At 48.1% G+C, this 14,477-nt stretch overlaps 1 pseudogene; it reads left to right on the top strand.

The window, feature by feature from the left end:
• LOC128945560 (uncharacterized) overlaps window positions 1-14,477 on the top strand; it is a 1,627,138-nt pseudogene that overhangs the window by 1,031,289 nt on the left and 581,372 nt on the right.

Raw genomic sequence — 14,477 nt, 5'->3', positions numbered from 1 at the left:
TGCTTGCGGAAAGGAAGGTGGATGCTTGTTGGCTCGGTTCCTAGGTGTTTCAAGGCGAGTTTCCTGCCTTTCATGATGAGGTTAGCAATGCATTCGATTCCCGGGGAAAATGCACGAGCGGAGCTTCTGGGGACCACCCATTGGATTGGTCACGACTTTTCGGAAGGTCCTTGGGCCAGTGCCCCCACTCCCCCTTTCGGTGTAAAGTGGACGTATAGGTCCAGGGGCACGGCTGGGTTCCACCTGTCAAGCGTGCCAGTGGACATCTGGCTTTCGATGAAGTCGAGGGAGCTCGTGGCTTGCGGTGTCAGCTCCTTGGGTTCCCAGGGGTGCTTTCCTTTCAGGAGGTCATATAGAGGGTCCATGACCTCGGGAGGAATTGGGACGATGTTGCGAAGCCACTGCAGCGATCCCACCAGGCGTTGCACGTTGTGGAGTCTTGATGACTCGACTGACCTTCACCTTGGGGGGGTGTCACATAGGAGCTTGTGGGAGCTTGTAGGAGCCCTACTCCCAGGAAGGTCACGCAGGGTCCTCTCTTGATCTTTGCGCTCACGGTCTCAAAGCCGTTGGCCTGAAGGGTTTCTGTGATTGTGGACACCAGGTGATCTACTTGGCTTGCCGATGGTGCTGCGACTAGGATGTCGTCCATGTATTGAATGATGGTCGTGGTGGGGTAAGAGTGTCGGACTGGTGTCAGTGCTTTGTCCATGGTGAGTTGGCATATGACAGGGCTGTCCACAAGGCCCTGTGGCAATACTCGCCATTGGAAGCGGAGGTTGGGCCGCTCGCTGTTTTGAAACACCAGGGAAAAGGCGAATCGTTCTCTGTCCTCAGGGTGCAGGGGTATTGAAAAGAAACAGTCCTTGATGTCCAGTACTGCGCACGGCTGTCCTGCGGGGATGGCTGAGTTCGTGGGTAGCAGTGTCTGGACTGGACCCATGGGTCGGATCGTCTTGTTCACTTCTCTCAGGTCATGGACGAGGCGATAGCCTTCTCCAGACCTTTTGGGGATCACGAATACAGGGGTGTTCCATAGGCTGGTGGAGGGTTCTATGTGACCCTTTTGCAGTTCGCGGTGGACCAGATCCAGCAAGGCTGTCGCTCGAGGCTCTGTCAGGGGCCACTGCTTGACCCATATGGGGTCTGATGATTTCCAAGTCAATTTGATTGGCAGCGGAGGGTGTACGGCAGTGGCCCCCAGGATAAATTTGTAATCCGAAATCCGAGCATGGAAAGAACGTCCCTTCCTAACAGGTGTGGAGAATTTTGCAGGATGTAGGGGTAGATCGCTACTGTCTGTTCTGGTCCCTTTTTCGTGTGAAGTGTTATAGCCACCAGCTGGGTGCTTTTCCATGCCCGGGACTGCCCTCCCACTCCGTTCACTGGAGGGACTTCTTTAATTGCCAATGTCCGGGCCAATGTGCTTGGGGAAAAATTGTGCAGTCTGATCCCGTGTCCGCCCAAAACTGAAAGCCTATGACGTGGGGATCCAGACTGCCGTAAAGGCGGCATGTCCCCCACACCATTAGGGGTTCCTTCCCTATTTTCATGGCCAGGGCCACCCAGGGATCCCGCTCTGGGGCGTCCCCTCCTGGTCTTGTGACACCGGCGCGGCTTGTGGCGGTGGGGGGTGCGAAGGTGTTACTGAGGGTGCTGCATAGCTCTGCCATTGCACTGTAGGCGGGGATGCGAAATTGACTGCTCCCTGTGGGGGCATGGGGTATGAGGGGTTGCTGTAGCTGGGCTGCTGCATGTTCCAGGTGAGAGGAGGCTGGATACGGCCCGGCTGCCCCCGCCCTCTCCCGTTTCCCTGAGGCCTGGATCTGCATTCCTTAGCTAAATGCCCCTTCCTTCCACATGCCCAGCACGGTCCCCTAAGTCCCCCTTGGTGTGGTGGAGCAGCTGCTGATAGGCGTCTTGGCTGAGGGCAGTTTACTGCCAAGTGGCCTGCCTGACCACACTTAAGGCACGCCATCACACTGGTTATTGCAGTGTGAACTGCTGCTTGGATGGGAACTAGATGTTCCTCCTTTGCAACGTGTCTGATCATGGCTGCTATATTAGACCCCTGCGGCAGTGATCTTAAAATGTCCTTGGTGGCTGAGTTGCATTGCTGGCGTAGGCACTCTGCCAGCACCGGACCCTTAGCCTCTGAGGGCAACGCAGAGGAATCGAATGCCTCCTGAAGCCTGTCCACAAACTGAGTGAAGCTCTCACTCTCACTCTGTTTTATGGAGGACCATGTAGAGGGTTTGGCTATTACTTTGGAAGCATCATGGATGGCTTCTCGGGCAGCACGGGTTGTTGTCATGACCTCATGGGCCCTCAAGCCCTCAGCCTGCGCCTGGGGGGTGATCATAGTGGGGTCTGTTGCCATTAACCTCTGTATGCTGGAGTTGTGCAGTGGATGTTCAGCTCCCGTTACTAAGGCTAGCTGCTTCGTGCGATTGTCTTCCCACTCTTATTTAAAAACGATCATCCCTGCCCCATCAAAAATCATTCTACATGTCTGCCTAATATCAAAGGGAAGCATGTCGTCCCCTCCAAAAAGGCCGTCAATGAGTGTGGAAACCATGGCAGAATTAATTCCCTTGTCTGCAATCGCTTTTACAATTGCCTGCACATCTTTTGGGATTACAGGGGAATAGGTTCTTTGGTTCCCGCCTGCCCCCCCCACACTGACCGGGAACACCAGTGTCGCAGACGGGGCCCATTCTGCGCAAGCCATTTTTATTTTCCACCAGTCTGTAAGAGGGATTCGGTCTTTCTCTGATAACCCCTTCAACCACGCGGGAGCACTGTGACTAAAGACCTTACATGCCGCTGCTCTCTCTCTGTTAAAGCTAGAATCCGAATCGGAATCCTCCGATTCCCTCTCGAGCTCAGAGCTCGAGTCCGAGTCCAAGGCGGAAGTCGACTGGCTGGACGTTTCCGGGCTGCTCTGACTTTTTCTCAGGCTCTGACCCCGCCCCTTCCTGCGAGGGTCGGGCCGTTCCCTTTCCCTGGGGTCCACCCACCTCCTGCTGGGGGAGGTCCTTGCCCTATAAGGACTTAATTTGAATAGAGCGCTCTGATTGGTCTTACGCTCCTCTGCGGGGGCCGCCCCTTCTCCCTGCTCGCCCACGCATGTGTTGTTGAGCAGGCTGACTGCATTTCCACCCCCCGCCTCCTCCTTTCCGCCCTGACCACGCGACTTGGCACCATTTTCAAATGCATATGGTGGGGGGGTGGTTTTACCGATCCCTACAGGGTCCGACAATCCGGCCGCGTTCCACGCCTCCTCCGCGAGCCCCTGCCAGAACGCTCGCGCGTGTTCTCCCCCCGCTCCGATGGTGAGTCTGCTCGCTGAGGGGGTTACGGCGATCACGCCTCCGCGTACTCGCCTGGGTCAAAACCCTCCGCGGTCTGTGTTGCTGCGCCCACCCGAAGCTGCGGCTTGGCTAATAAACAGGTTCGCGCGGCTTTCCAGGTTTCTTTCTCTTGTTGAGCTTTTTGCAGAGCCTGGATAACTCTGCCCCACGATTTTAGGGCTTTCCCTGAGCCCAAGGACATAGTGTCCTCCGCCAGAGCTTTTGTACAATTATCCCACACCCCCGAGTGTAGGATATCCACAGGGCTTTCTATAGCCCCAAGCTTAATCAGTCTCGGCAATGCGAGATTTAAATCCCTAAGTTTACATTCTATACCCCATTGTGCATGCATCTGTGTTACGACCTTTGTGATGGCTTCCATGGTCCACGCCGGTCCAGAGGCGTCCCTCCCGCTGCACTAGGCCAGCTGTGCAGCCTCTGTCCTCTGTCCAGGTGAATTCCCGTTCCTCGAGCTCCTTCCCGGGTGTCGGCACCAGTTGTTGCCTTCTGATATAAGGCAAGGCGACCTGGTTCTGAGGAACAGCACAGCGACCCAAACTCTCCGGGGTCGCTTGGGCCAAAGAGTATGCAGACACCAATGTGGTGGACGGTCAAAGGCGTTTATTATCTCTTCTCGTGGGGTTTTATACTCTAAGGGGTCTTTCTATGTCAAAGGGGGTCTGCCTTTACCTTCTATGGTTAGTAAGGAGTGGAAAGTTACCGGGAGTGGAGTGGAAAGTTACTGGCACTACTGTTAGGGGGGCTACATTGCTAGTTACATTCCTAGAGAGATCTCTTATCTTAAGGGATTAGAAGAAAAGGAGTCCTACTACTTTCCGTCACATCGCATGATCTTCCGATCGCTTGTCCCTGTCTACCACACTTCTTCCAAGTGGTCTTTCTTATTATTTTGTATGCACATAATCTTTTGTGCAGTGCCAGATGTAGTCAGTTTTGGGTCTATAGCATTGTCACTTAATCACTAAAACTGAAAATCAGGAACAAAGACTCTCTATCTAGTTAAAGTTAGAAAGTGGTATGTTTATTACGCTGGTGGCTGGCCTGGAAGGGGCCATTCTTGAAATGTGTGACTGCACCACAGAAGGATTTTCGCTTTCTATTTATTTCCCAAAATAATATATATGCATAACCCCAGCACCTCCCATCCCCGCTTTGTATTAAAATGAGGTTATTAGTCCTTCACGTGTGCGCAATTCTTCTCTTGAATTGGGTCAGTGGTCCCAAATTGGGTCAGTGGTCCCAGGGATGAAGTCAGGAAGGTCTTGGTCAGGTCTCTGTGACCCTCTGGCACAATCCAAGGCCCCCTGCTTCATGATGGATTGACGCAGAGTCCAGGTGCTGGGCATTGATCTGCTGGCTTCAATATGTTCCTATATTGGTTCACTTGCTCCTCTTTCTTCTACAAATGAGCTCATAATATAACAATTAGCTTTAACTTAAGCATCTAATAATCATTAACCAGTTGTTGGTGTATCTGACTTCAATATGAATTGGTTCTAACCCTCAGTTAAAATCTTAAATTTTTTAAATCATAATTCAATCCCTACTCATTCTTCAAAGTTGGTAAATTCTTTTACTATATAGGTTCTTCTTTATTGAGCCAACTTATGTGGTGTTTCTTAAAACCGTACCATATGTTCTCAATATTGAAGTTAAAGCTGCTACTTGCTGCAACAGTCTCTAATTCTAAATAAGTACTGTAATAGACAAAATCAAACTTATACTAACCAAGAGAAGTAAAACAATAATTGGATGAACGAAGGTACTGAGCAAGTCAGTTGCCATTGGAGACTGCTCACAAAGCACATCCCACTAATGATGGGATGGGCCTTTTTCCAATCTTTTAAATACTTTCCATGTAGTCTCTGTGTCATGGTGTATTGTAATCAAAGTTCTTTTCCTTTTATCTTTAACTTTTTTTAGAATTTTCTTTAATTCATAATGTTTTAACAATTGGGTAACCAAATTTAAGTTCATCCCTATAGGCACAGGCAATATTTCTTGGACAGTGATCAAATTCGCCTTTCTATGTTGGTATGACACGACAGGTGCCTGATAGGAAAAAGTGCATCCTTTGATTTTGACAAAGTTACAAATGCACAAGTTAAATTGAGTTTCCTTCACTGTGATCTCATCTACTATTATAGTGGGGCATGCTGTTCTGAGGCAGATACAACCTTGTCTTGTATACACAGGCAAGGTTGTCTGGTTAATGGGATTCATTTCAAAGTGAGAAATACTTCGCTCTGTATCTAAGTCTAAACTCAGAGCAGTTAGTTAAGCATTTGTCACGGTATTTAGAATTCTTGATGAGATTCATGGAATCTGTCTTGGACAAACACAGATTTACATCCCCCAAACATTTCTTCTTTCTTACACAGTGGCATTTTTAATTTTTAGCATTTGACCCAGAGACTTAGGGGAGTTAAAATCATAGGCTTTCCCTTAGCACTTATTTACTAGTCACGTGATATGGAAGCGGTGCTGCATCAGCTGTGGTTACAGCAATAATCATAACTGCCACAACTGTCTAAACTACACCTACTTGATTATCTATTTCAATGACAAGTCGTTCTGTTCTTAGGGGGATTATTACACTGTACTTATCATTTTACTCACACTCTATTTATTTTCTTGAGAAAGTTTTAATTTCAGTTTGTTGTTACCCATTGTAACTTTCTAAAGTCCCTCAGGAGCCTTCTTCACTCGGGAATGATGGATCTAGGTGCTTTGTTCCTTAATCTTGATTGCAGTAAAGATGGTGAGGAGCACTTGGGCGATCACCAGATGTCGCTGCAGGACACGAAAGAACACAAGCGCACCACCGTTCTCAAGGTGAAGGAAAAAAGGGCAGTTTATTTTCTGACTCCAATATTTATAGTTTTACAAAAGTGACAGCAGACTGGAGGGTGACAGTGACACCTCTCCAATGACACTGGTTAAACCAACAGTCCATCAACTCTCTCCTCCTCCATCAAGGAATGCAAAACAATGAGTTATTTACAGAAAATGCGTGAGAAACTTCACTACAAGAATGTCAACATCAGAAGGCATAGAAAATCCTAAAAAGCCAGGGTGACGCACCCCTTGTAGTTGTATGTCTGTTTTGATTAGTATTATTGTATTATGGCTTACCTTTGAGGAAAATCTGTCCATAATTACCTCACCATTTGCTGCTTTCTTTGCCTCTCCATCCACCAGCTCATTTCTTTCCTCCAATTTTAAGCTCACTCTCTGGTGTGCCTTAATATGCTTTTTCAGGTAGCTGAACTGCTTCCAGCAGCCGGATTGTCACTTCTTCCCTTGTGAGGTTAGCAGTCCCCTCTCCTTCCAGATGGCTCCATGCGCATGCCTCTGAATGCCTTTTGCTGTTTCTAAGGCATGGGTCAATGCATTTATCTCAGCCTTCTGTGCAGAGGTACCTGTTGGTAAGGGTCCAGACTCTATTACCTCTCTGCAGGTAGTCACTGTGTACTTTGCATGTCGCTTTCCGCTGGCAATGTAGCTGCTCCCGTCAGTGAACCAGGTCTCTGCATCGTCCAAAGGAGTGTCCTTTAAGTCTGGGCGGCTGGAGTAGGTAGCTTCAATGGTCTCCAGGCACTCGTGGTGTACTGCTTCTCCTTGATTCCACTGAGAATAGAAGCTGGGTTGACAATATTAGTCACCACTATCTCTACATCATCTTGCTCTACCATGATGGCCTGGTATTTCAGAAACCTCTGTGGTGAAAGCCACTGGCCACCCTTTATTTCCAGTACTGCGGACACTAGCACAGTCATTTTTGTCCTAGGGTAGACCTGGGTGCTTCTTGAATATTCATCACAACTGCTGCTACACCTCTGAGGCAGCCTGGCCATCCTTTGGCTGTTGCATATAGTTGCTTAGAGAAGTAAGCAACTGCCCTTCGGTATGGACCCAAGTCCTGAGCCAGTATTCCCAGGGCAATTCCTTGCATGGAAAAATAGAAAGAATGGTTTACTTACATCTGGAAGTCTCAAGGCTGGAGCTGTCATAAGGACACTCTCTAGCTGGTGAAAAGCCCGTGTAGCTCCACTGAAGATCTCTGTTTCCATCGGCAATAAGAGCATAGAGGTGTCTGACGAGCAGTGCATAACTATAAACCCACAGCCGGCACCATCCTGCCATGCCAAAGAAAGTTGGGAGTTCCTTTGTTGTCTGGGGTTTTGGGGTTTGGCATAGGGCTTCCCTGCCTTAAAGTCTGCTGCTCAGCACTCACTTCTTACCCCAGGTAGATTACCTTCTGTTTCACTACCTGTGCCTTTTTCTTTGAGACTCTGCATCCTTGGAGTCCTAGGAAATTCAAAAGGCTTACCGTCCAGGCTTCCCTCATCCGAGTGGCTTCCTGAAGATCGTCCACGTACTGCAACAGCCTCCTTTCCTCTTGTGGAGCTTCTCAGGACTCTGGGTTTTGCAAGCTGTTCTCCAATCGGAGTGGGGAATTTTGAAGCCTTCAGGCACCTGGACCATGTGAGCTGTGTTTGAATGCAAAAATTTTCTGGCTGGCTTTGTGGATAGGGAGGCAAAAGAAGGCTTCTCTTAGGCCCAAAACAGTGAACCAGGTTAGCTCAGGTGCTAAACGAGTTAGTAAAGTATATGGATTTGCTACCACAGGGTATAAATTCTGTGTTATCTTATTGACAGCCCTCAATCCAGTACTATCAATTATTGGGCTGATTCCTTCCCTATCTTCCTTTTGAGGGTACTACTCAATTCTCACTGGTTGTGTTCTTTCCTTAAGCTTGATTACTGTGTGGGGGCATTTTTCACCCTCTCTGGAACAGCAGAGGGCCAAACCCTCGAAAACCCTTTTTTACTTATTCTAGTATATTTACTGTCTCTTCACTGATGTTTTTCTTAATTTCAATGGCTGTTAATGTTAAGCCTGACATCTTTATGTCATTTGCCTCCAGAGTAACGTTTCTCATTTGGGAATGTTTAGCGAATTGAGCGAATTGTACAAAAGCTTCTAAGTACACATAGTACACATGTTACTTTCAAGGTTTGCAAAAGTATGCCTTCTCGGACTGGCCAGTTTTTCCCCACACTACAACCTAAACATTCTCCATAGGTAATAAAGCTTTGTTTAAAACTGAATATATGGCCCTTGTGTTGACTAAAATTCTACCCTTTTCTATCTTCTGATCTCACTGCCTCTTGCAGAGGGGTCTGTTACATCCTAGTTCTGGATGAAATTGAACTGCCAGGAGGGGGATGGGTTCAATTGGGTTTACTTTTGGAGCCTAAGTCTTCTTCCCTTTTAGGGAGGTCATCTTTATCCTTCCTCCCTTACCTTAGGAGGAGCCTTTAACAAATCATATGTACTCATTTTGCGAACTGTAATCTCTTTGCATTTCAGCGTGATAATCTTTGTTTGACTTGATATGTTGCTATCTTATGCTGCATGCTGAAAAACACATTTGATTTGCTTTCTCTTTGCCTTGTCTTTCCTTTTCAAGGGCCAAGACCAGAGGGCGGTCTGATCTCACAGTCTCTTTGCCATTCTAGGTGATTTCTTAAAACAAAAAGACATATCAGCATACAAAACCCCATCCCATTTACCTTCCTATTTTAAAACAGTTTTAACTGCAATGAAGTATTATAAATCTTCTTATTTTCTGAGCTGCTCCTACTGGCAGCCTTCTCCCAGTGAGCTCCTCCTAAAAGGGGCTAATTTAGCAATTCTTTGCTCTGGTCAGTTCTCATTATCTCTTTCTCCTTGCCCTGTCTTGCTTCCACCCAAACTTCTCTTTACAAAGCTTCACAGTAGTTTCTCAGTCTTCCTTCTACACACACACACGCACACAGCTCCAGGTGGCAGGTATCAGATGTGATTTCCCACACACGAGCTTTAAGATCTTAGGTTCTGAATCAGCTTGATCAGAAACCTTTAATTTACACTCGGGGCATGTGCCCTGACCCTTATTAGAACAGCAATACCAGCGTTTCTCACAAACACCGCACTGCAATAATATTAACGCAGCATGCCAGCCTCTTGATGCACCGAAGCAATTGCCCGCAGAGGCAGGCTATTCTGTTTATTACAGAGAACTCTAAATCCCTACAGCAGGCTGGTCCCAGTCCAGACTTACTATAGTACCAGCTGAAGTCTGATAAACTCATTCATCTCCTCTATCTAAACTCCATTTTACAAAATATCAGTCATTTCTAGTTCTCTTCTTGCACAATCTAATTAAGTACTGTGTCTACTTCCACTCGTTTTACTGCCTTGCAGAATGGCTGTGCTTGTCACAGCCGAAACTCTGATACTCCCACAGACACAGGCACATGCACCCCCCCCCTTTGTCTCAAATTCACTAGAGCCAGGGCTTGAATTGCTGTGAGGGGAGAATTCTTGGAATTCCTTTAATTTGCTTGACTATAGTTAAACATAAATCACCATACCATAGTTCTTCTGTGTAAAATGCTACTCTTGTTGGAAACAAAATCTGAAAATCTCCACAAACACCACTATACAATCCGAGAATCAAATTACCATAATGCAGTGGAAGAAAATCACCACACAAAATCACTGGGAAAGGGCATATCTCTCAAAGTGCCCACTTTTCTCAACACAACATAGCATACCATAATTCAGCATTTAGTAACATCAGTTTTCCCAGGACACAATCAAAATAACAGCACACAGTCCGGAGATCAGATCGAGTCCAAACATTCAGGGCAAGGGAACTCTGTGAGCTCGTACTCACGGTTAAAATGTGCCAAATCTACACATATCACTACATTTAAACACAATAAATACCGTCACTGACGTTTCTCCACCCGCTTCTCTGCAGGGGCACTTCTCTCCCTGCCCCCACAGCCTGCTGCAGCCGGCGCCTCAGGCCTCACTCGGCTGCTTCAAACACGGGTGGTACTCACTCCCCCCGCACTGTAGAGCACTGTAGATCTACTCTCTTTTATACACCATACACTTATACACTTGCATGATTAGAAACACAGTGCACTGACCACACAATGCATTAACCATACCGCGACACAGTGTTTGACACACACTCACAGAGATTCATTCGACCCACCCCCAGGGTCGCTAGTGGCTGCTCTATCAGACAATGAACCCCCAATACAGTGTCCAGACACTACACACATACACACACATAGAGGTCCACTCGACCCACCCCCAGGGTCGCTAGCGGATGCTCCATCAGAACAATGAACCCCCGTCTCTAATCCAGCTGCTCCACCAGCTACACCTAGACGTCTCTGAGTGATTTACTCCCTAGCTCTCTTTTCCCCCAGGGGCCCCTCAGTACCTACCATATCTTCCTCCGCAGGCCAGCAGTTCCTTGTCTGTCCTCGCAGGAGGCAAGGCGAGACGAGCAGAGCCCCACCAGGAAAAAAATCGTAGGGAGCGCCTTGGAGGTCTGTCTATCCCCCCTGCCCCTGCGGGCACAGAGAACTCCTGCCTTGGCTCGCCATAATGTTTTGCGAAGAAAAGAAGAAAACTCTACAACTTTGTCAAAGTTGTAAAGTTGGTATGTTTATTACAGCGCTGGATGCATGCGGAGATTGCTCTCTTCAAAAAAGGCATGTGTACCTCTGAGAACTTCAGGTCTCTTTTTATCTCACTCTTAAATACATATGCATACAGTTTCACAACAGGTTCATACATATTCATTTTTATGGGTTTCCTGTGACATTTACCACTAGTTCCTTTGTATTAGAAAAAATTCCGAGGTCAGGTTGCCTTGCCCTCACAGCAGTCCCTGTCTCCTTCTATCATCTTCTGTCTCCCCCCCTTTATCGCTGTCCTTCGCTGAAGTAACTCCACTGAGCTCAGACCTTGCAGTCTAGCTAAATAACTATGGTTTCTAACTACAGACTCAACTCAAAAATGTACATTTCACTTAAATTAAAATGGATTTCTATCCTGGAAAATTTTCACTTTACTTCACTCACCCTGGGCTCTGCCTCGAGCTGTGCAAATTCCATCAGTGCCAGCAGGCAGAGCTTGGGGTGAGGGGCAGAGGGAATCAGCCCAATTCCTGCCCCAGGCAAGGGACCCAGGTACATTATCCAAACTTTGCCCAGCGGTGTTCATTTGCATTTCTAAAGCTCCTGTGCAGGCTGCCTGGAATGAAGCTTCTCTTCCAGGGCAGCCATCTGGTGAGTCACATGTGGCCCTCCAAGAATATGCTTATTTAAAAAAAGTATTGACTATTTATGTTCAAAGTATTACAGTTAAATCTCTTCTATTTTGCAAAATGCAACATAAAGGAGAACGTGGAAAAACCCAGACCAAAAATTGTTTCTCACATTTCTGTACCAAACCTACCTGGCAATATAGAGTGGGAATATTATGAAAAATTTTTCTCATGCTGTAATTTTTTCACTGAAACTGCATGGATAACAAAAACTCTCCAAGAATCTCTTTAGTGTTAGAGAGTCAAAGCATTCCTTGGTTCTAGCCAGGATGTGCAACAGAAATAATTTCTTTCACAAATAGCCCAGCTGTGCAGAGAAAATCATTCCATGCCATGTGAGTTTTACTAGATTTTCCTAAACTTTATGTAGTCTGAACCAATCTAAATCCGCTGCTTTAATGTTCATTGCTTCCAAGTTGTGTAAGTTTTCAGTATTTGGTTTCCTGTTGGACCCGGATTTCTTCCCCTCTGATGTGAATTCGGTCCACACTTCTGGATTTCCTTCTCAGCCTTTTCCAGCCCAGGTGTCTCCAGCTCTGCCGGGGGCAGTGCCTGGGGTAGTTGTTGGTTGTTGTTTGCTGCTGGGTATTCCCAGACTGTTCGGATGTTAAACTCATCCCTATTGAGTGGTGTAACATCCCTTAAATAAAACCTTGAAAATTCCTTTCCCAAAGTCAAAGACAAACCAAGCCTGAGCAGAGAAATCAGATTTAAAACTAACAAAATCGGTACATTTTGCAGCAGTGCAATGGCAGGCAGCCCAGAGTGTGGGTGTCAGTGAGGCCCAGAGTGGAATTGTGCCCTGGTGTTCCCCAGCAGCTGTGGCAGTGCAGGCCCAGCCAGCGCTGAAGCTGCAGCAGTGGCAGCAAGGCTTGGCCCCAGTGGCTGGAGATGGCAGAGGAGGGTGGCCAGGATTGCAGAGGATTCCAGGCGAGGATCTGTGGGCAGGCGCAGGGGCTTGGCCCGCTGTAGAGCCCTGGCTGCTGCTGCGTTGCCTTCAGGGCAGGCTCAGGGGCGGCCTCCCATCCTCCTGCTGCAGGCGGGAAGTGCAAATCTCCGGGGCTTCAGAGCCCTTGAGGCCAGGCTGAGGGGTCCCCCCCTGTTGAGCTGTGCTGGCGGCTGTTTGTGGCCTCAGGGACACTTGGCATGGGCCCCTTGGCCACCAGTGGTGCTGCTTGGCACTCCTTAGGCAGGAGCCGATGTCCTGGCTGGGTGTTGGCAGCAGCAAAGTGCCAGGGCAGGCTGTGTGCCAGCCCAGCTTCCTGTGGGAGAATATTCCTTGATATCTGCTCCTGTGGTTGCTGAAGCAGTGAGAATTGCTTTTGCCCCCCTGTTAGGTGCCATGGTGTCAGCAGAAGATATTGAAGCCTTCCTGCTCAGGGCATTTCAGTGCCAGGCTCTCACAAGCACCCACAGCTGTGTGGGTTGAGCTGAGCATGGAGCGCTGACCTGCGCTGTGTCTGATTCCCCTTCCTTAATAACAGCCTGTCTTGTAGCTCTTTTCCCTTCTGCTGCCCTTGCAGAGCCATCCACAAACACATTTTCTCCCTCAGGCCAGGGAATGTCCCATCATCAATCTGTCCCAGCCTGGGTCTGGAGCTCTGTCCCTTGAGTGCAGTCCTGGGTTCCTTGCCAGCCCCTCTCCAGGCTGTTCAAACAGGAGGCTGGGTTAAACCCTTGCCCTGTCCTCAGTTCTGAATCCTCCTGTGCCACTGAACAAGTTTCATACTGTAATAACCTAACCCTGCTCATCCATTTTTAGGCTGTTTTGGTTGGCAAAGCTTTGTTGGTTTGGTTGGCAAAGGAGACCTTGATGCCAGACTTGAACTATATGAGATCCTCCTGTGGTCATCAGTTTTCAGACCTGAGCTCCCATGAAAGCTCTGGCTGCACAATTTGCAGACAATGAGGCCACTCTGTGGCCACTGGGTTAAACATATTAACACAAGCATTCCTTTGGCAAGACCCTGTTATAACATCTACTTATAATTCCAATTCTTTTTCCCTGTCTGGAAGGCCCAGGCCACCTGCTTTATTTAATCTTCATTTTAACACTTGAAAATTCTGTGTTTCCTCCTGCTGTCCATCCATCCAGTTTGTTGACTGGCAGGATAGGAGTGTTGTAGGGAGACACTCCTGGCTCCAAAAGCCATGCCTTTCACAGGGAATCAATACAGGGCTTTGAGCCCTTCCTTGCCTGTCTTGGAACCGGGTATTGCTTGTCCTGGTTGCTTTAAAGGAATTTGTTGAGGCTCCATATCTAATTTTCCCTATTTCCTTGGGGCTGCCCACACTTCTGGGTTCACTTCAGCATGGGCCTTGTCAGACATTTGACACAGAGGTACAACAGACCTGACCTCTGTATGACCTTTTATAAAATTAATTTGCGTTCCAAGCTTAGTGATGCAATCCTTTCCCAGTAAATCATGATAACAATTAGGAGCAAATAAAAATTTATGCAATTCAAACCCATCTCCCGCATGTTCTAACAGTGGTTGAATAAAACCACACATCCTTCCCACTTATCCCATGATTAATCAAAGACATTTTTGCCATTTTCTCCCCTTGGGGTCTGAGATTCAGAGTGGATTGAGAGGCCCCTGTGTCCATCAGGAAATGCCTCCTCTCAATGCAGACCCACCCTGAATGTTCTCAAGGGCTCCAGTGTGGAGGGTCCCTGGTGTGATGGGAGCTGTGACAGCCCTGCCAATCCATGTCCATCAAGGGGTGGACTTGCTGGTCCTGAGGGTGCTGCTGTCTGTGCTTACAGTGTCCTTGTGCCCTGCAGCTGGAGCCCTGGTTCCTTGCCAGGGGCTGTTTGGGTGGGCTCTCCCCTGGTGAGGAGGGCAATGCCTGTGCCAGGTGCTTGTGGCCGAGCCGTGCCCTGGGTGCTGGGGCCCCCTTGGGCCCTGGGGTTGAT

This window comes from Melozone crissalis, unplaced genomic scaffold (assembly GCF_028551555.1).
Source record: "Melozone crissalis strain CALT ecotype California unplaced genomic scaffold, PUWL_Pcris_2 ptg000066l_1, whole genome shotgun sequence".
NCBI classification, from domain to species: Eukaryota; Metazoa; Chordata; class Aves; order Passeriformes; family Passerellidae; genus Melozone; species Melozone crissalis.
This window is presented reverse-complemented; position numbering and strand designations above follow the sequence as displayed.